The following is a 23432-nucleotide window of genomic DNA, read 5'->3' on the forward strand; positions in this document are numbered from 1 at the left end:
TTGCATTCTTAAGTGTTTCTTGACCTTGCAACATATGAGCTGGTAAGGCTTTCCACAACTTTTTATATAAAACATACCCTGAGGAGAACCAGAAAGTAAATCACGGCAGCATATTAAGACTGTAATCTTCAAGCTGCCTTTGAAAATCTTAGCCAAGATCATTATGTAAAGCTATCTCAAAGCATAAAATTGACAAATATGTGATTATTGTGTCTGTGTGTTCTGTCTATACAGTCTATGCTACATAAAATACAGTCTATACAATATGAAATGTACTTCACAGAACATTACAGCCTCTTTAAACTGCCACTAATTAAAAAATAAGGCTTGAAGAAAAAGGGCTGGGTACCATTGTCACCACTACATTCCTGCATAATTCTCTTTTGTGTCTTTGGTTTTTATTTTAAAAAAATAGGCATTGTTGTTCTCTGAATGGCACTGCATTTGTTTTGCCAGCTCAGTTCCACAGCTTGGCCTCTGTGGTGATCCATACTGGGAGATGAAATGTTGGCACTTTTTTTTTCACTTCTCTGTATTCTCAGTACACCTACTCCATCTTTTTTGTGGGGTTTTCTGTCCTTTTGAGTGACAAGTGCCTTTACTGAACAGTATATTATAATCAAAATGTCTTGTGCAAGAGCTAAAACTGCAAATACTGGCATTAAAAATTAATATGGTTGTCAATCAGATGTCCACTTTTGCATGTGGTATTGCTTGAGGTAAAGTATGGCATTACTCTTAAGAGATCTATGAGTTAGATTATTTCTTGGGATATGTCCAGACTTTTTTCTAGGTTGCTTGTAAGAAACATCATAAGGAGTTGATAAAAGAAAATAGAAGAAAAAAAAAAAGGCAAAAAAAGGGCAATCTACCCTTATATCATCAATAAGGAATATAAATCCATTTAAAAAGTCACTATGAAGAAAAACAAAAATGGGGAATGTGTAAGCTTATGCCATTTCCTCATCCAAATTCTTGATAAGAAATCTATGGAAACTTAATGTAAAAATTAAAAATCATACCCTGATTAAGATTTGATGTTTAGTAAAAAAGGATCAGTGATTTACAAGAGTTTTATTTTTCCAATAAACTATCTCCTGAGGCTTTTGCTATGTTGTTTATTTTTTTTTCCCCTGGATATTTGAATTTTTTAAAGCTGTTTATGATGTATTTTTCATGTTGTATGATTTATACTAAGGCCAGTGATGGGAATGAGTACTTGAATAATATATTCAGGTTGTCTCATATACTCAGAATTTTTAATTTTACTTCCTGCAACTTATGGATTAATGGTCATACATTCTTCATGGGTTATTAATAAGATTATTAAAATCATGGCAGTTAAATCCTTCTGAGACTTAAAGTTAGGCATATCAGAATTTGTAGGCCCATTTCAGATTGCTTGGAGGGCTTCCAAACAGTTAATTAGTAATGGCACACCAAACCAATGCACTAAAAACATGTGTTGGACTACAGGTGGAAAAAATGTTTTTTTGGATGTATTTCTAAAGCTATATGGGCACTAATGGGTATTTCAAAAGTCCTGTCTCTGTGGAAGTGGTAATATATTGGTAAAAGACAATGTTGTCTGGGAGAACTTTCTGTCTTAGGCTCCCTTGTACAGTCAATAAAGAAAAAGAAGTTCTTCTTGGAGACCTTTCCAAGAAGTAACTGGATCATGGTCTGCAAGAGTCTTCCTTGGCTTGAATTAGCTTTTTTGACTGTCTGCCTTGAGGTCTAATTTTTCTGGTAACAAAAGGGAATTCTGACTTCAGTATGAATTAGGAACCACTTTCGCTCCTTAATCTCCTGAAAGGTTGCAATGGATATGGTGGAGTACACCTTCCAGTAGAGGAAGCATAAGGTGAAGGCCTGCTTGTGAAACTGCTTTGTAGTACATTGCCTCCTGTTACAGTGCTGCATGTTTCATGATTGGCTCGGTAGTCATACAGCAAAATACAGGAGAGTACAATCCTCTGGCTCCCTTGCAGAAAAAGCTCTTTTTTGCACTAACTGTGGCTATATGGTCCTTGTCTCATCTCAATTGCTAAGAAAAAGATGAACTGAACAAGCATTTTGTTTTCTAGTCCTATTCTCAAAGCAAAAACAGATATAGATTTAGTCTTTTCACCTTTTAGAAAGAAGTGACAGTTTATAATATATTTTTCATTAGCTAAGGGACCTTTTATTATTTGTGTGATTGACACATGTTTTGGAGTGATTGGCACAGATGAAATATCTAACACGCTGAGAGTGAGAGAGACTATGCATGTGCAAGAGTGATTAGAAGTCTTTAATGTCATAAGGAGGTTTTTCAACTGAGATTCAAGCTCCACTCTAACAATAAATTCAGGATCAAACCTTTTCACAGCTTTCAGCTTTGTGTCATGCTGGTCCAAACCCTTGAGAAGCAATCCTCTTTTTCCAAGTCTGACTTAATATTTGGGCTTTGCAAGGCAGTCCAAGGCAGCACATTCAGCGGTTGGATGCTCTGCTCTGGCTGACTTGTATTTGACTCAGGGCTGGTGATATTTGGGCTAGATAGTCCTCAGACATCCCAGATCTGCAAAATGGCCCTGCTATGGGTTATGGTTTCCTTCAGGTGGTTGTCTTAAAGCCCACTTAAATTGTGAAGTGCTGTAGCACTATGTGATTAAACTCTGGAAGAGTTATCTCGAGTCGTGATGAGAAAAAACAGAACTCTGGTGGACTTGTTTACCCTTCTGCTCACAGTTGCATGCAACACTGGCTATTTTAGGTAGCCTGAACATTTCTAGGACGGCGTGAAAATTGAATTTTATGTTTTGAACACAGTGTATCCTTCTCTCTGGTTGTGCCACTCAGAGGTGAAGTGTCACAAGTCTGTGGGGTTGATACTCTGCTGCCTTGGGATTCCTCTGGTGCAGGGCTTCTTGCTGTCTTTTTTTTGCCACTGAAAACCTGCAAAAGTTTGGGACTTGGAGGAAAACTGGTCAAGAAGGACTTATTTTCTACTTTGCTACAGTGGGGTTATAATTGGTGTTACTGTCTTTAAGGGTCAAAATGTTACAGAGGGTGTAAAATCATGAAGGAGCAAGGAAATTCCCTAGATACGTTTCTGCGGGCCATTCTGTACAACTGATTTCCTCAATATTTTTGGCAAGAAAGCAAAGTAGAAATGCCATGTGAGTCAAGGCACACCTGTATTCCTGCTTCCCACAGACTCAAAGCTGCAGAAGGGAAGCTCCAGCGTGCCAGATTGGAAAAGGTTTCACCTAGGGGCAGGGCAGCAGACAAGAGGGGAGGTGGAAGGCCTCCTGAGCTTGCTGAGCTTTCATTGCTCCTTCCAAAATAAGCATAAACACTAGAATATTTTTAGTTCCAAAATATACTCTTTCTCTTCATACACTCAGGATTATTCTGTGTTGTTTAGATGATGCTACCAGCTTTAGATAAGATAAAGAATAAACTTTGTGGTGTCCTAGCTGATTTACAGTAACTGTATTCTTGAGGTAAATCTGGCAAATGTTAATGTATCTGTAGCCTACCCCTTCCAAAACTTTTCTATGCAATGCCACTAAAAGGAAATGGACATCTTTTTAGGATACTTGGCTTGGGACTCAGCCTGAATCAATAGAAGTATAAATTCAGGGATGAAATTTAACTTTATTTTCCTACCACTTTAATTTTGTCACTTCTTGATGCAACTCTATGGTGAGTAACAGAGGTGTGAATTGATTTCCATGGAGTGGCTTGGAGTGTAATCTCATGTAAATGAGTGCATGCTTTGGCTGATAGAATTACATTACTTGGAGTTTACACCTTTCCTCAACCAGTGGCCTGCAGAGTCCTGCTTACAGGGTAAGAAAATATTCAGCTCCAGAAAAGGCTGCTTTAAATGGAATGACAGTACTCACAGCCAGGAGGATGCTGGAAATAAACAAAGAAAATTAGTTGAAGACATAATATAGGGTTTACCAGAGTTATTGTCTGTGTCATATCACCTGCATAGCAAGACCTTTACTTAATTGATTTATATTTCTAAACATTGTGGTACCTGCGTTAATCCCATATTGGATCTTGCTACAAATGGCAAGGAATTTTGAGCTGAGAAATGAATGTTAAAAGGGATTGCATGTTAAAAGTAAATGTTAAAAGTAGCTGATATCCATAAGGCTCAGAGCGTGGAACAGAAGATTCATAAGCCTTGCAGGAAGTTGCTTTATTATTCTAACCTATAATCCCTGCTGTGAAGAGCGCTTCCTTTCAAGCCCACGTATGGGATGTTTCTCTGTGATAAGAGGAAACTTTAACAGGTTGACTGTAAACATTTCCAAAGTATATTAAATAGCGAAGTCTTACATACAGTGTGGAGCAAAGACGGCAATATGCCTCCCAACCTTGTTTCTAATGTGTAGGGTTTCCATCTTTTATTATAGCTCTGTCTTTATGTTCTGTAATGTCTTGCACAAATTGATGTTAATATGGCATTTTGAAAACTGCAGTCAGTGTTTTCAGCCTGAACCAAAGATTTAATGGAAAAAAAATAGTGACCTGTTGAATCCTTAGGTCAGGCAAATTGTTACTTTGCTGGAAAGATATGGAGGGGTGTCAGTTTTCTTCATGATAGTCTCTAGCTCTGGATCCAATGGAAGGTGCAATGAGTCTAATGAATATCAGTGGTGTGTGACCCATGAAATTACACGTGCATGTTTGTAGAGAGCTGTCAAGTGGTGTTGTCTACTGTAGTTTAAAGAAAAAAAAAAAAAAAGCAACCTCTGTGTAATTCAGTAAACCAAGTGGGAATTCGAGTCTGTTTGAACCTGGTGCTCCCTTCTTGGAGGTTGTCTTTCCACCAGCTGTCATTCTGGATCATTGTTTCTCTTCACCGTTTCATGAGTGTAGAAGTGTACGTCATTCGTGGTGCCACCTGAGAGGCTCTAACTACTTCAGGCACGGTTTGGGTGTTAAGTTTCTGCCCTCCTCCTCTGCATCTATAAAAAAGATATTGAAGAGCCTTGCATTGTCAATAGGGACTAATCAACCATTTTTCTCCTTTAGGGTCATACATGTGCATTTGCTTGCCATGATGAGCCATTTTATCCATCTGAGCTAGTCGAGGACAGTGTAAGAGAATCCATGTAGGTGCAGAAATGCTGTGAAGTGTCAATGGGAGAGGAGGTTTCCCAATATACTGGGGAGGAGGGAATCATGATGTGACACTTTCTTTTCTTAGATAAAAAATATTCATTAGAAAAGTCTGAGATGGTTTTTTAGTTTCTGGTTGAGGGGGGAGATATTTTACACAGCAAAAATAAAGATACACACTGCATTCACACCAACTCAATCATGCTTTCTTTCAAAAAAAAACAGACAATTTTGCATGGCTAGTGTTTCACAGTAAGATTTCTCTTTAAATAGATTTTACAGGTTGCTTTTATAGCACAGCTCTGACAGCTGCAAGTCCATGTACAAGGTTGTGTACAGACTTAATTTACAATTTTATTTTTTCATGAAATATGTACTTTTTTTTTTATTTGTTCTGTCTCTAGCCATCATAGCTGTTCATGACAAAGAGGAAAATATTCTTCTAGTGTAAAGAGAAAAGGAAAAATGAGAAATGTGTTAGTTCGCTCAGAAAATTAAGATGTTTGTATTTTTTAGCCTTCTGTTGCCTGTAAAAACCTTTTATTAAAAAATTGCAAGAGTCCTTTAAGGATCATTTGTCAATTTAAAAAAAGAATTTTAAAAACCAAACATTCATTACTAAATTATCTTTCATGAGAACAGAAGGATCTCTGGATAATAGGCATTTGTTCCAAAACAAAACAGTTATTTGTTCAGGGTATGGAAATTATTAATTATTTACACCTATTCCTACCTCAGTTCTACCTCTAGTTAAAATTCATGGCCTAGGCACTCATCAAATATTGATTTTTACCAAAGTTGATGCTTTCCCTTTAACATTATTATAATGAGGGATAAAAATCAAATTGCCTTCGCTGAAACTCAATCATTCTCACAAGCCATCTGCATTGATCTTTTTTCTAGGTTTTACCATAAATTATTCTATTCAATTAAGTAAACCCCACACATAATGACATTTTGTGAACTAAATAATTTATTGACTATTTTCAGTTAAACTTATCATCCTCTAATGCACAGTTATTTTCATAACATTAATAGTAATATATATAACCCCCCTGCAACTGAATGTGTGTCAGATTCTTTGTTTGGAAAGACAAATCACCTGGGAGGTAGAAATCTTCTCATTTACAAAGGAAACAATTTCTGTCGTTGTCATATAAAGAGTGACTCAGTGCCTTCTCATTAGCAAAACGAGGGGGCTTGCATGCAATGCTTTCTGGTGATAAAATAATTGCAAAATAATTTTCAGCTGAAAATGGTGCTATTAGCAACGAGGATTGTAATTAAACTGGTAACAATTGGTCTGTTTTACAGTTGACTGGTAAGATCTGATGAATATAGTAGCTCCTTGGTGGGATTCAGAGAGTTTGCCTCTCTGCGGTGTGACGGTTGCACTTCTGTCTGTGTGACACACGTTCTTGTCACCTCCCTGACAGTTCCTCTGGAAATCTGCCCATTTCCTAAATGAGTTTTGTTTCACATTTGAAAAGTCATTGAGCTCCTGTAGACTGAGATTTTTCAAGAGGAAAGGACAGTTTGTACCTCTGAACTCTACTCCTTCAATTCAAAGAAAAGGATTGTACCCGCACATGATAAGTTTTATGTGTGCTTGCTTTGGGCAGTAACTACGTCACAAAGTTTAGATACTGATCACAAAAGAAGTTTTTTGACATGCATGAATTCTAGCAGAATCTTGTCATAGCTGTGGAGGCATAGTTGGGTTACATTTAGTCATATATGGAAAGTTTCTTTTGGGTGTATCTAGGGAACGCCTGCTGTGTGGTGTACTTAGCAAACAGGCTGGATGCAACCAAATTGTCTTTTGAAAACAGAAGAACAAAATACACTTAGGCACTGTGGAGTATATATAGATCCACATCTTCATAGAAGGCTCCACTGAATACATAAGTGCTTGTAAATCAGTAGTGCCAACACTGTGGCATAGGGAATATATGTTGCCACTTTGATTTTAGGAGGAGTTGTGCACTGTGAGTCCTTGTTTCCTTTGCAAATCATGGTAATCATTTTGAGAAGTAAGGTTCTAACCAGTATGCTCTGCTAAATCGAGAGAAATTCGAAATATGGTAATTGTATAGTTCAAAAGCTAGACAAACCGTACAAAAAAATATCTGTGCAAGATAGCATGGAATTGCAAACTCCCCTTAGGAGGCTGAGCTGTATTTTGTTTTGTTTTGGTTTACTTTGTTTTATATTATTTGGGGAAGATCGGTGGTTCCAAAACACAAATCAGACTGTGGAGCAGGACTAAGCACCCGGAAAATTGTGTAGTTTGTAAGTATTCCAGTGCCAGCATAGGAAAAGGTAATTGTTCTTCATTCCTCTTTTAACATGTTCCATTTTATATGATGCAACAACGAGTTGATCATTTAATTCCATCTGGGCAGAAAGTTCCCATTCATTTCTTTTGCTGCTTTTCAGCCTCTTAAAAGCTAAATGCTTTGGTGTCGTCATTTTGAAGGGTTGCTACTGCTGCTTACGCCGTGTCTTGCAGAGTCTGAGGAAATAAGGGATCTGTGAGTAATAGTAAACTTGAAAGTTTAAATGCAAAAGCTTGTATTGATTTAATTTCCCATTAAATCAGGCCATTTTGTGGTTCAGTACTCATGCATTAAAACATGTAGCTCAAATAAAAAATATCACTTTGCCTTGCACAGTATTTGGAGTTTCTCTGGGAAGAAAATATAAGCTCACTGTTGCTCTGCCTATGTGCACTTATCTGTGCTATTGTCTTTATGTTTGGATACTGCTTAGGAATATAAAGCACCCAAATCTGCAGCTCTGACTATTGCAAATTCAGGCTTTTCCTGCCATGTTTTGCTGGTGAGCTGCTGTTCATGAAATTGGACCTTGCATGTTTGACTGTTTTGAGACTGCCAGAAGATAATCCTGCTTTTAGTGTCCTGTGTTACTCTGTGTTGTGTTTGTTGAGCAATAATGTCACGCCTTTCACAAATACAATCATGAATACAGTGCAGGACAGGCTGTCTCTCCTACCTCCCACCGTTCGTTCGCCTGTGAGAGGTAGGAGTCAAAGGCTTTGCTGGTATCCTCTTCTGTCTTTTGTGTAGCATCTCTTCATAGAGATGTGAGAGAAAGGGAGTTAACCTGAGCATGAACTGATACATGAAAAGAGCATCTGAGGTTCTACTGCTGTCCAGTCTTTAGCTGTGAAGTTAAGCAAACGTCCAGTTGGATGGTTGTGAAGAGGAACCTGTAGCATTCGGATCAAGCCCTTGTTACTTTGTCTTCTTTAGCTCCCTGATGGTGGTTGGCCATAAAGGTAATGCAGGGTTTGCTTTCTTGTGCTTTGGCTTTATTAGCACCAGTGGGATTTTAGGCTTTTTAATTTTCATTGCACTTGAGATTCTTTTCTCTGAATTAATGGATATTTTTGAATAAATCATTGTGAGGCGGGGCAACACATACTCTAGGAAAAAAAAATTAAATAATTGCGCCAGAATATCTGAGCAGGTTTCAAGTCTATTACTCACATACCTTGCAAGGTCATTACACATGTAACTTAATGAGGATTTTTCTTTGAACCACAGAAGGTATATGTGCCTGACTCACATGCCCAAGTGCTATACGAAGAGAAAGCAACTCAAGCACTCTAAGTTTTTCTTTATAGATGTATTATCCATAAAACACTAATATTATGTGTTGCCAGGGTCGCACCGAAATATGCTGTCTGGACCAATGACCTCTTGTTTTGGGAAAAAGTATCAGCAAAGAAACTGATGTCATTGCTGCCCATATTCTAGCTAATGTGAAGGGTGTTACAGTTAACACTGAACAAGATGAATTCATGCTGGGACATATTGTGAAACGTTAATTATAAGAAAAAACACCACTGGATTGGCTCCCACTGCTCCTGATTCATGATAAAGAAATTCCTAGAGGGAAAAGAACAAAAATATCAACTGTGCCCTGCCTTTGTGGTTTTTCTGGGGAATCACTGCAAAGGTAATGTTGTGTTGGATTTTTCTATATAATGATACACCCTTACTCATCTTACCTAACTGGTAAGATGAAGGCATCACCAGAAGATGTATTACTGCCTCTGTTTTAGGCTCTGCCTATACTGTCTCATGTGGAAACATTTCCCAAGTCCTGAGACACCTCAGCCACATCCTGACCTGCACAAGGGTAGAACCTGTTGAAGCACCAACTCTTTCCTGGTTCCACCTAAGGGAAGGCAAACACATGTACCTGGCAGGAGCCTTCGTGTCCTCCAAGCAGACACAAATCTGAGTGGATAGAGGGGTGAGGAATGAGTGTGCACATAATCAAAGCCTTAGATTTATTTCAGGATGAGATGAATCACTATAGGAATTGACTCTCATGTCTTACAAAGACAATTGCCTTTCAGATGTCTAAATTGGAGCAGATGAGCTCTTCCCTTCCAGGTGAATCTTGTTTTGTAGCGAGCAGTGACTGAAGACAGGACATGAAAAGGATTGCTATGTGCCAGGTGAACAGAATTAAGTATAGCTCTGTCCCTTCTATGCCAAGGCATGAGAAGTTGCTGGAGGGGATCTTCCTTTTCGCCTGACTAGGGCTACACTGTTATGGCTGTGGCTAGTCAATCCAAGTGCCTCTGGTCCTGTCCTCTTTCCAGCCTAACTTTGTTGAGTACTTGAAAACAGCCCGGGAAGAGACACTGCCCAGGTGTGAACAGCTGTGATGTGGAAAGGCTTCAGCTGTGCTGATTATGCAGATTTCAATTTGCATAGGTACTGGCACACTATGTGTCTTGGGTCATTTTTATCTTCCCACAAATCACTTACCAATATGACTGATATCTTGCAAGCCACATGTTTTGATTTCATCAACCAGTGTCTAGACTCAGCTGACTCTGTTGCTACTGTAAAGACTAGAATTGAGTGTGAAACGAGCAACGGTCGCTGTGAACTTGGAGCTATGGGAAACATAGTTGATTATTACAGGAGAACACCAGCTAATTCTTTAAATAATGTGGTGTAGCTGGTTTTGATTTGCTCTGTCTTTAGTCACTCATTTTAGCTTGAAGTAGTGTGGATAAAGGCTAAATCCATAGGCTCATTGACACTAACCCCAGTAAGTTATTGGTTCATATTCCCTGGAGAAGATGAACTCTGATACAATTCATTGTCTTGATTTTCAAGTGGGAAGAGTCTGATGAAAGTCTAGCAATCAGTTGAGAAGCTCTACCTACTAAATTCATGTTGGGCTCCAGTAGTCACATAAGTGGGTTGTTTGTTGGGCTTTGATTTTAGAAGTCATATCTATCTTCTGCTTGGGTTTACTTTTCATTTTAATGTGTACACCAGAATTTATCGCTTCCTTTTCTGAGAATGGCATGGATTATTTAGGTGTTTTTTTGTTGTGTTTTTGGTTTGGTTTTTTTTTTTTTTTTTTGGAGTTCCCCAATGCCTCTCTCTATTTATAAATAAAAAAGCCTGCTGTGGACTTTAACCATTCTTTAAATGTCCTCAAGCAGGCAGCCGAGCTAAAACTAAAACTATTTAAGTGGAAGACATATGCTAGGGAGTTAGTGAGAATAGTCTGGAACTAGGCTAGGCCCGTTATTTTCTGGTGTTCATAGCTATTCTATGAGCAGTAAACTTTTATTCCCAGCAAATTTCCAGTGGTAACAAGAATTGCTGAGAAAGAGAGAGTTTCTGTTGTGTCTGACTCCTCTCTTCTTAATTTCCAGAAGTCTTCTGATCTTTCATGACTGGGAAGGAATGTGTAAGGATTAAAATACTGAGCTTGCTTCTGTCCCATGGAGAGAAAGAGGGGAAACAACCTGCAGCTCCAAGTAGAAAACTGAAACTCTCATGCATGTGTGGAGTGAACAGTTTTTGTAAAAAAGGGGCTTACTCCTTGATGATGTTGCTACCCCTTAACTTCTTTGCAGAAAAGCAAAGCAGGATGCTTGGTGTATATAACTCTTATTTTGCACATGTTTTTTGATTCAGAAAACTGTTGCCTAAACCAAATACTAGTAATAAAAGTGAAGGAGTTCTGACTGATAAAAAGGTGACCTGTTTACTGCTAGTAACTGAAGATTTAGTACTTCAGTTGCTCTATTCACTTCAAAGCAGCAGTTTCCCATTTACAGCCCTGAGATCTCAAAGTTATGTTTACAGGCACTTATATACTTTCATAAAGATATAACAGTATTACACACACATGCTCATATACGTTGCCTGGAGATAGGTTACATTACATGACATACTATTCCAGAGCTGTCAAAGAATCGGATTCTGCTGTCCTTTATCATTTTGTTTACATCTGAGTGTCTGCAGGTGACTGGAAGTGTCATTCCACTGAAAATCAGACAGCTGAGCCAGGAGTAAAATGTTACTCCTAGAGAATAAGATTGCTGTAACCTTCTAGGCAGGGGCATACAATTGTCTTCAGTCTTTGAAAGCCACCTTGCTGCAGGTTAACCTGTTGACTGCTATGCTTCAGGTGGCTCCGCACATGCCGGTGCGTGGCGTTGGCAGTCACACAGCAAAAGGAAACGTTCTGTCAAACCATTGACCGCAGTGAAAACCATGGGTGAGTCACTCCACACTCCATGCTGGTGCTGATAGCATCTGTTATTCCACTGCCCCCCCCAAATTGGTGTGTTAGCAATGTTTCTTCCCATCTCCCCCCCCCCCCCCCATGCTGTAACGTTATGTGCTGTAAATGTCACAGGAAATGCTAAAATCACATCTTTTCATCCGGGTCTTTCTTCAGCCCTTCCAATACGAAAATCCATATGTCTCTGTCGTGGAAGTGTCGCGTTTCACCCTGCTGATCCAATTTATTTAGTCTGAACATTTGGCCTAATGCTTTTACACAAATACTTTTTCCCTGCCCAGATTCTTATTTGTGTCATGGTCTGTTCCTGTTAAAGTTGAATGAAGACTTGTCAACAAATATTCTAGCCAATAAATTAGAATCTGGTCCAAAACCTCATTGACGTCAACAGAAAGACTCTTACTGACTTCAGTGTCCTTTTCATACTACTTTAGTGCCTGTAAATATATCCATTTTAGAATTAAAATTCTTTTCCCCCAGCGTTTTGGTTTTTTAAGTCTGTGAAACGACAGGGAAATATATTGAGCAAATGAAAGGAGAATCGTGCAGTTTAGATGTAATGGGGCAGATGGCTGCTGCCCTGGAAAAGCAACTGTGTGCCTATTAGTGTGACTACCTGTGGGTTTAACTTTAAATACCCTGAAATCAGGCCAGTGGCCCTTTGAAAACTCCCTTGCTCTTCTTGCATGGTTGTGCCGGCGAGGCTTCAGCGCTGCACTTTGTAGTACGTGCCTGGAGCCACGCGTGGTATCAGCAGGCAGACAGGTCCACCCAGGATCCTGGCTGGGAACTCCAGAACTGGAGAGCCGCAGAAGGGCGAATGTAGGGGCGAATGTTTAAAAACAGACGAGCCCTTTTTTCTTTCCCAGAATGTAGCTATCTCTGGTAGTTCTTATGGATCTGTGGTAGCAAAGTGATGTTTATAGTACTTCCTCAAGAGAAAGTTTATCTTACACAATACTAAATAATAAAGGAGGTAAAAAAAGGTTTTAAGTGGTGTGTTTCAGCAAAATAAGCAAGCAGGCAAATTCTGGCATGTAATTTCAGGACTTAGTTTGATCGCATCTAAACAAAAATAAATGCTGTGCCTTGAAATGGAGAGAAAGGCTCAGGTGATGAGTGCTCAGCTGATGTCTAATAGGGGAAACGTTTGACTTGGAGCAGAATCTATGTGAACCAAGGGATTGAGCAACGGGAGAAGCTCGCACTTTCCTCCCCTCAGTGAAAGTGTAAAATTAATGCTCTGGGAGGGGATAGCTGCCACAGAAAGAGCTAAGGAAATCTTGCTGCCAGAACTGTGCGGATGGTGAGGGGAAAACAAACCTTTTTGGGGAAGGCAGAGAGAGAGTTTTATAAATCCACACAAACCTGATGAGCCTGGAACTGCTTGGGTTGCTGCTCTCTGTCTTTCCTGTGTTGTCACGTGAGGAAAGGCAGAAAAGATGAATGAACATTCCCCTGTCCCCAGATGATGCATTGTACTTGATATCGTGTCCTTTTTAGAAGGATTCAAGTGGCACGGGGAAACCTTATGTCCTGAAAGCCTTATGTTATTTAATAGGGACGGAAGGAGGCTACCGTAACAATTTGAGGCTGTAGGATTCCAAACCCCAGTACAAAGCAGTTCATTCACTACTCCAAAATCTCTTACATGTTTTTGTCAGCCTCCTTTCTGAATTATCATCGCACAAGATGAAACTCAAAGTAAATATCATGTTTGGGACAGATCTTTATCTGCCACAGGGAGGGCATGGTTCTTTAGATCTGTATGGAGTTGAGGTCAGTTACAACAGGTAGGGATGAAGCCCTGCACTTATTTTTCTGTACATATATTTGTTACGAGCGATTAATAGGAAGTAGAGCTATGACTCTCTTAAGCTTTCAGTTTCCTGTTTTCGTTTGGGTTTCTGCTTCCTCACCCTGGGCCGAAATGCTGAAACCTTTTCTCACACTCTGCCCGCTGTATTTCTAGAAGGTGAGGTTTTTTTATTAATAAATAGCAGACAGCATGCTATGAGACAATGACTTTAAATTAGGAGCATTAGGAAATGAACGTGAGGAAAAGCTCAATGAAGGGTAAAAAAAAAAAAAAAAAAAAAAAAGAAGAAATGATCAAATTACACTTTCCTGCTGGTAGGGGAAGCAATAGATCCATCCCATCAAGCAAATAACAGTTAAGCAAATGATGAGACTGATATTTGCTTTTCGTACCAGTGCTTTAAATGTCACTGTTCTTTATTCTTTTTTTTTTTTTTCTCCCATATTAACCCAGAAATGCTGATGCACCAGCATGTCTCATTATGACAGCAAAAGATTTTTCTCTTTGCTGAAGTGAATTCAGAGGAAAACAAATCCTGAGGGCAGCGCGCATCGACTGTAGAGAAAAGTGCCGTCTGTGGGGGCTGTTGGAGGCTGCCCGTGGCAATTTGTGGGTTTCTGGGCAGACAGGCAGAGCTGATGAGAGCACCTGAGTTGCTGGTGGGAACAGGCAGTGACAGCTAAATCTGGCTGTTCTCAGGGAAGAAAGAGAAGAAATTAGGGAAGTGAAAATACAAGGAAGCACGCTATTACTATTTAAAACAAATACCCTGCGGCCACAGCATGAAGCATGCCACTGCTGACCGGTATATTAATGCAAAATAATCATGGCTGAGACTCAAGGTAGAGGTAACCCAGATAAGGTGCAATGGTAAATGCAAGCTTCAGAAAATTCATATTTCATCAGTTAGCAAAGGCAGATATCTTCCCCTTCACTGCTTGGAAGAGGGTGGATCAATCCCTTTAATTCAGGAGAAACTGTATTTCCCTGACACCCTAGAATTCAAGTCTCCTTGGCCTTAACTTATAAAACAGGTTTCACTGTAGGTTAAAACATACATTGCATGTCTACTGTATAATACCATTCACTCAAGTGAATTCATACTCTGGTTCATTAATATCCAGTGAAAATACTGGGAGGAGAGGGAGAAGTATTGGTAAAAGAGGTCTGGAAATACTGTCACATTTCTGACACTTTTCTTGGGTCTTTCTCTAATAGAAGGCAAGATGAACTGGCTAGAAAGATGTCCCTAAAACAACATGGAAATCACCCCTGGAAAATGTCTGAACTAATTTAATGGCAGGAATGAAATGACTTCAAGGCCCCAGAGCATCTCCTGTTCTGGAGAAGATGCAGAGGTGGCTGCAGCAGCAGTGGTGATATTACCGCACACTCCTTGATGAGGAATTTAATGCGTCCCACACAGCCTCAGTAATTGCCCCAGTGTGGAGCAGTGCCACAAAGGCAGCAGTCGAGAATGAGCAGGAAAGGAGCCTGAAATCTCACAGTGCGAGGGGAATTCATTGGCACTGCCAAAACTGAAAATTCAAAGCGAGCTCCTGTCAGGTTGATTGAGGAGTTGAAAGGAAAACAAGTCACAGCCCCCCACGGTGTCAGGCATTTTGCAAACCTCCACTGCACAGGTGTCAGCTCTGGGGTGGCGTTGGCCCGTCACCCGCCTGTGATTTTGCAAGCCACTGAGGGCTCCGCAATGCTCAAAGGGTCGCTCAAGCATACCGAGGGCTGCAAATCCACCTGTGCAGAGATGGTGCCTCTTGCTTGAGCTGGCACGAGGGGCAGGCTGCTTGGAAATGAGGCATCTTGCAGAGAGAGGTGAGCACAGGGGTTGATCACCCCAGAGCTCGGTGTATCTGCTTTTGGTAGCCCTGGGATGTTCTCAATTACTATAATTTATAATGATGCAGTACATAGATTCACACCTGGGAATGGAGCCCTGTTTTGCCTTGTGCATAAATGCAAGGCAAAGGAGGGGTCGTCATCCAAAGATGGTCTCAACCCTGAAAACTTTCTAGTTCCAATAATATCTATAGGATACTGAGGAGCTGTGAATTATAAGAATGCCATGGACTGGTTTGGTTGTGCATTACAGACAAAAGGCTCAACTCGGTAAGGAGAATCAAGGACACGTATGGCAACTCTTACTAGGAGGTGTTTACAGAAAGAGTTCATTCTGGTTACAAATGGACAACCTTATTCAGGTCAGGGATGTCCTGCTAGTGCCCCAGGGGCTGAATCCAACTGGAAAACATTTGTGTCTGGTTCCAAAGTACTCTGACGGTTGTTTTTAGTTTTTGTGCACATGAAGTCATCTAGCTTCACGTATGCCTATCAAGCCACCACTACACCCAAATGGCTCTAGGTGATGTCCAGCAAGTCCATGTGTATGTTCTGCTTGATGGTCTATGCGTGCATAGCGACCACAATACTGGGAAATGTCCCTCACCTTATGTCTAGGTGTTATTGAAAAACCACAAAATATAAGAGGTCATGTGTAGGTGCTAGTGATGCAGAACCTTTTGTTGCTTGTGCTTGAAATGTAAAGGCAGTTGGTGGTTGATTTTAAGGCACTGATATTTTAATAGGATCTTATCCTTTAAGAAAAATGTTATTTCTGATAGATACTTTACCATTTATGATTCATTTCCAGAGTTTATAAGGTGAATTTTTAAATATAAGCCTCACAATGTTTTTGTGTGATTGTTGATTGGCCATGCCCTTTGTGTGGAAAACTAGTTTCCTTGCTCAGAAGATGGGATTTGGGGAAAGGAGCAAAGTCTGATGCCTGTGTACTGGATTTGCATCATCAAATGAAGCCAATACAATTCATAGTTTGACCATAGGTCTGTCTGCCCTTCAACAGAGGTAAATAACAGATAAACAAGAAAGAATCCTAATTTTAAAACAAAATTATATAGCTGGTATTATAGAGGCAATCAGCAGTCCTTAACATTTGAATGGTTGTAGCTCACCTCAGGAAATATAAATTAAGGCTCTATTGGTGTAAATTAGCAAGCCTACACAAAGCCTTAAGGATAAGTTAATTTTCTCCACTATGAGCCAAAAAAAAAAATAATAATAATTGTAAGCACAAGAGTTGGGAGAGCCTACCTCCAGTAGGCTTTCTGGTGCTTGAGATTGCAGAATCTGCAGTTGCTAGAGGGAAGTTGATGGGGGTTTCATAAATAATAAATTGCTGTAATCCCATGAGGTCATCATAAAAATATGCATAAGAATCACAGAAAGAATATAATGGGTCACAACCTCAATAGACTCCAGAGCTGATAACAAACAGTGAGCTTGATAAAAATGTATTACAGACAGAAACCTCAGTCAGAGATATCGTCAAAATTATATTATAGAAAATTATTACTTTGGGAAAGAGACAAATGTTATTACTAAAAAGCCCAAAATAAGTATCTGAGGGAAACTGTAATTCCTGCAGAAAATTACTAAATGAACATCATTTAGCCTTTTCAATTTAGAAAGAGTCAGGGCCTCCAAAATTCATCTCACATGGAAACATTCTTGTAGACTAAACATTGTTACCGACGTTCTTCAGGCAACAGTGGCTAGGTTTAGTTATTATATTTCCCCTTAAAAGAAAAGCTAAATTTGAGTTATAAAAAAACCTGATAGATGCAGCACCTGGAGGCAAACACTAAAAGTGTGAAGATCCAGAATAAAATCTGGCTTGCCAGAAAAATAAGAAGATGGATTATTTTGAGTACTCCATTGATCTAAAAAAGCATCATCAATAATACAAAAATCATTTGAACGCATGATACAGACTAAAGGAAAATGGGTTGACATACACCTGCAGGGGTATATACGGTGTCTGAATGCCAAAACCTAATACAAAGCTTGATTGAAATGTACCACGTAAGCTGTAAACTGGAAATATCATATACAGTGTGTCAATTTCTTTCCAATTACTTTTGGTAAAAGTGGAAATCGAAGTCTTCAAAAGAACAGAAGTATCGCCACTGTCAGAAGGCTGCTTTGAGAAAGAGATAATTTAATGATGCTGTTGATAGCTAGAAGTAGCATGTGTTAAGCAGCTTCATAGGCTGGTGGTTTAAACTCCAACTCGGAAAAATGCCTCTTTCATTTAAGGCTTACAGATATTCCCACTGGAAGTCATGGGGCTGTTCACACTGGATCAGGGACGTAGTGCACTGCAGGTTTGAAGCAAAGCCACTTGGTGATTACTAAGGGGAATCTGAGGGACCATCTGACAGTCCAACACGTGTGGTTGTCAAAACAACATCTTGTAACACAACAGGGATCTCCAGTACAGAGTGAATAGTGCAAATATGGAGCTATTATTACATCAGGGTGCAAATACTTGACTTTGGAGAAGGACCCTATGGTGCCAGGCTTTATATCAGTATATATGGCTAATTTCTGTTTCTATATCAGCTGAGCTTTAGATAGGCTAGCTAGGATACCCGTAGCAGTCCAGCTGCCGTGGCTTGGAGCTCCCAACATATTAATGGAGCTGCAATTGAGGAGCACTCCTGAGCTCTTGCTATAGAAGGCTGCTGGCCTTGGGTTCAGGTGTGTCTGCTTTGTCCTGGAGCTTGGTGTGTAAATCACCTGGCTTCAGAGGACAGGCAAGCTCCTGGTCTGCCTGCTCATGCTTGTCAGGGAAATGCTACAGAACAGCAAGAAAAACATGTTGCAAAGAGCTTAGCTCCCTTTAGTTTTGCTTCTGAGGGGTTTTTGGTTGAATCCCTGCCTCTTTGGGACACCTGCTAAAATCAAGGTGGTTTTTGCCTCCTCTTCCTGGCTGTTTGTCCTGTGGGATTGAAGGTCAGTTTAAAGGTGAGATGAAACTGTGCAGGTCTAACAGACAGATCGTGTAGAGTGCCTAGGTAGTTTTAAGTTGAGGCATTTGATCTTTTAAAACAAACTACAGAGAATAAATAAGCAACGAAATACACTTCATGAACTGCTGTTTCCACCAGTGTGCTGCCTAGCTGTTTTCAGCAATGCCCTCTAGGCAACGTGGTAGAAATGGGTCAGCGTATATATATTTTCTCTCCCCTATTAGCATTGCAGCTAATTCTGTGCTTCTTACGCCCCCAATTTCAAGAGCTACTTTCCTGGCTACTCCAGCCTTTCTGCTCTGCCTCCGGTAGTTTGGGATCTATTGTTCCGCAAAGATGGCCTGCGATAAATGGAGACTATCACTGGAGAAAACAAAACTGCCATGGCTGCAGGCTGGGGAAAAGAGGATGTCAGATGGGAAATGAGCATTAAGGGTGGGGAGGGGAGACAGAAGAAAAGGGAGGTTTCTGCTTGTATTGGCACGTGGCAGGCAGCTTGAATGCTTGAGTGATATTAACTTCCTTCTCGTTACAGCGTGGAACCTTCAGGCATCCTGACCCTTGCAAATATAAACAGATGTCCCCAGGCAGACCCAGCCCACTGCTGCTCCCTACAGCATCAGCATCTTTTACGCACAGGGTTCTTTATCACAAATGGCTTTTTTATCATTTATGTATTTCGATTGTCTTAAGCTCTCTTCTGCCCCCATACCCCTTCAACTCAGCCTCAGGGGAAGGGAGAGGATTGATTTAATGCACTTATCAGTTGAGCTTGGTGCTATAGATAACCACCGAAAGGCCAAGTTTTGCAGATTTTGTTTACAGCTTTGGAGTAGTTGGAGTGATATGCCAAAGCACTGGGCATCCAGCAGCTGCCTTGGAAATGAATGGTAGCTGTTCTGGTACTTCTGGCTTTTGGAAAGCAAAGCATTTATTCAGGTAGTCACATATGGATTTAGGAAGTGCAACTGTTGGCTCCAGTTTCTGAAATGGTTGGCCCAAATTCCCCAAACCAATACAAGTATGACAGTGTACAGCCGTACTAACAGCATTGAGGAAAAATAGTCAATTACAGCATCAGTAGCAGAAAGGGAATTTGAAAGCCCCAAGCTATTCAGAAGCCTTAGTCAAAATGAAGCTGGAATTTTTGTGCCTCAATCAAATAGGAAACTCATAAGAATCAGGATCTTTGGAAAACGTTACCCAGTAATCTTGGTGTTAGTAAAAAGTCTTACTACTTTTCCACCACGATATGTCAAGAAGAATATTAAAATGCTTGTCAGGCTCCTTCAGCAGATAGTTTTCTAACCTACAGATGTATTTGACTGATGGCTACCAGCTCTAACTTGGAGAAGAGGAGCCAAATCACAGAGAATTTCTTTTGGCAAGGGATAGTTACCTGAAAATGTTTGAGAGAATCCCACACCATGATCTAAATTTGGCTCAAATTCACAAACCCTTTTAGCTGTTAGAAAAGATCCTTATTTTTCTAGAACAGTCTGTCTTTTTTTTTTTTTTTCTCCAAGAACCATAAATAAATAAGAGACATCACTCTGTTTTACTCTCTTGCCTAGAGAAAGAGGAGGAGAGTAATGAGGAACTGAGTTGCCTTATGAGGTCTCTCGAGGACCGTGAGACTAGCCTTCTTCAGGTTCTGGGAATGATCTTTGGAAGCTGCGATGGTCTGAAAACAAGACATTCCTCTTTCCAAGTATTCGAAGGGAAAAGAGCAGGCATTGACTGAAGGGGAAATGGGAGAGGTGGTACTCCTGTTAAGTAATCCAGTGATACACCCTTTCCTCACAGTTCCTTCCTACTTGGGTGAGATAAGTAACATTGGAAATTAGTGGCTAAGACCAACAAAATAGGGTGGTGTCTTTATCTCAGAGAGGTGGGTGTCCCCATCTTGAGATTAATTAATGTTTAATCTGTTTGGAACATTTGTATATTTTGTCTCAGCATGTTCTCAAGCATATTTATGGACTTTTTGGAGCTTAGAAACAAAGTCATTTCCATAGCCAGTTGGCTGGCAGTCTCCTCTGGAGAGGAGCAGACAGACAGGCATTCATGGTAGTCTCATGGGTCCTTTGCTAGTGAGCAGGGAACGGGAGATATCTTTTTAAAGTGCCTTCCTAAACAGTAGCATACAGCTTTGAAAGTCCTTTTCTACGTGGCATCATAGCTTTTCTGTTTTGACAGTAGAGATTTCATTTACATAGACTTTAAACCCAGGTATGGTGTTTGGTACCTATTGTTTAATACATGCAAAGATCAATATTCTTGCTGTTGGTGATATCACAGTATTTCTGCTTCCCTTTTTCTTTGGTGGTTAGAGTAGGAGGAGAAAGGGGAACTATTCCAGCCTGACTGCGCATCTTTGCACCACAAAAGGTGAAAGTGCCCTTTCCCCCCCGCCCCCTTCTAATTACGTTAGATTGTTTTCCAAGTTGACGTAATCAGGTCTTTGCATTTATACTCTTCTACATGTATGACCTAGTGGATAATCTAAAAATCTCAGTATAGTGCTAGATTTAGATATACTGTATTTTGTTGAGTAATACTTCTAAGCAAATATTTTTTTTCCAACTGGTTTTGATTTGCGGGTACCTAACTTCCTTCCAGGAAAAGTGTAGTATTTTTCTGTACATGGATTACTCTAGCCCAAGCTCGAACGTGCTTTCTCTGGGCACCTTTCACAAGACTTCTTAGAAATAGCCCACAGGCTAGTTCCCAAAGGCCCACAGAAGAGAGGTTGAAAATCACTTTATTAACAGTACCTCATTTTGTGTGCAGCACAATGTGAATGCTGAGAGAAAGGGCTGATCATTAATATACATTAGTGTCCAAGAAAACTAGTATTTTATAGTTTCTGTACACTGCAAAAGACTTAATTCAGCTCATATTGCTTGCATAATTAGAATGAATAAAATAGGGGGACCACTCAGGAATAAGGAAAGCTGGTTTTAGTCTAGTCAAGGTTAATCAGTGTTCATATATATGGAACTGAAAAGATTTTCGCTCTTTTATTAAACAGCTTTGAAAAATTAACATTTAATTTACTGCAGGCTGCGAGGAGGTAACATTAATAGTGATAGAAAATAGCAGATTTTAAATCTTTCCATTAGTATTTTTCAATAGAAGAGGAAAATTTTGTGCTGGACATAAGTAATTTTCCTCAAAACTTAGTGTCATTCCTGATAAACAGAGATACTCACTGAAAAGTTGTTTTACTATACAGGCTATGAACTCCTGTAAAAGTCATTAAGAACATTCTCATTAATACAGCTTGCGTTGCTTTTGCTTCAAGAGAATTGCTGTTAGAGCTGCCTGGAAATCAGGAAAAAGTGGATGTCTTATATTGCAAGAATACTCACAAAAATGTTTTTCTTTTTTGGCATAGGCTTGGGAAATTCCCTAGGGACTCTAGTGAAATCTCTGAGTAATAAGTAGTCCATCAGTGGTAAATATGGTGGGATGAATAATAAACGGTCATTCTTCCATCATCTGCCAGATCTTTGAAAGACCAGATTTATTCAGTCACCGTGATTATGTTGTGATTGTGCATGTCATAAACCCCTACTTAGGACTGCGAAATTTCATGAGAACTAAGTCAGCGCTGAATCTGGCCTCCTCTTGTTGTGGATTGGCTGTTGCGAAATCGCCCTCTCCCAAGCAGTTTTTGAACTTCAAGTGACAATGCGGTTGATGGTTAATGTCGCATACCTCCGTAAGCAGATGGACTGAAAGAATTTTAATAACTCTCTGGATCTAAATGATCATTCCTTCCACATTCTTTGTGGCTTCATAGTGTTTATGATAATTCTTGCTCAGGATCCAATCTGTACAGTTTATCCAGCTGTGCCTTTGATGTCTGTACTGTGGTCTCAAGGGGCAGAAGTCGTGAACGAGCGGTTAGTGAGCGACACCCAAGGGGTTATGACATCTTTAACATAAACTCATCAGCATAAGGTTTTTCCTCTGAAATAGATTAAGCAATTTATTTAGCTATAAAAACAGAAAACTAGTTAAGTGAATTTTACTGGGGAATCAATAAAGTAATAATTGTGTGGTAATATAACTGGGGCTGAGGTAACCAGCTTTGGTCATCTTTTCTTTGTTAATCCATTCCCCCTATTCTTTTTTATCCCAGTATTTTTTGAACAGCCACAAGTTATTCTGATGAGAATTGAAAAAGTATATTGAGAAATCTTTGAGCACATTAACTTTTGTACTGTGAAATCTTTCTTTCTTGCCTTTGCAATAGATGCAAAAAAGAACCCATCCAGAATTCATTAACTAAAATTTTATCTCAAACTCATATTTTTGTATTCTGTAACATTTTCTCCATTTGTATTTCATACAATGGCTTCCTAATCCTATCTGAGATATGCCTGTAAGCTAAAGATAAATATGTAAAACTTACCTTTGAATTGAATGGTGTCTAACTATTGCTGCTTTTAAAAAAATGATAGCAAGCCCCTTGACATTATCCTCAGCAGTGCTTCAGAATTTGCACTTAGGCTGCAATTATTACAGCTACATAGGAAGTTTTTCCTTCTGGTAACTAGAAACAAATTAATTTGAAAGCAACTTCATTTGTTAAGCTGTTATAAATAACAAGAAATGATAAATTATAAGAACAAATCAGGCCTTCATACACCAGTTATTTCACACTTGCATTTTAGGGTAGATTAACTAGATTTAGCCATGTGCACATTCAAGGGCTTAAATTGTTTTCAAAGGTCCTTTTCTCTAAAAAATTATGGAAAAAAGATCCCTCATCAGTTATGCGCTCTGAGTTATTTTTCACAGAAGTGTCCTCTCTTTGCAGTATTAAAAAAATATCAGATCATATCGTATTATAAATGTATTTGCATTTAGGAATTCTGTTCATGTGTGTGAATAGAACACACACATCTGAACTATAGGAAAGTTAAAAAGGGTGGCACTGAAGGTCTTTCTAAAGATAAATTTCCTTCCTTTTTCTGCAATCTTAAATGTCTCCAGGGATAAAGTCTGTAGTCAGCAGGCATGAGACTGCA

The sequence above is a fragment of the Charadrius vociferus genome, unplaced genomic scaffold, assembly GCF_000708025.1.
Source record: "Charadrius vociferus isolate BGI_N301 unplaced genomic scaffold, ASM70802v2 scaffold763, whole genome shotgun sequence".
Classification (NCBI taxonomy): domain Eukaryota; kingdom Metazoa; phylum Chordata; class Aves; order Charadriiformes; family Charadriidae; genus Charadrius; species Charadrius vociferus.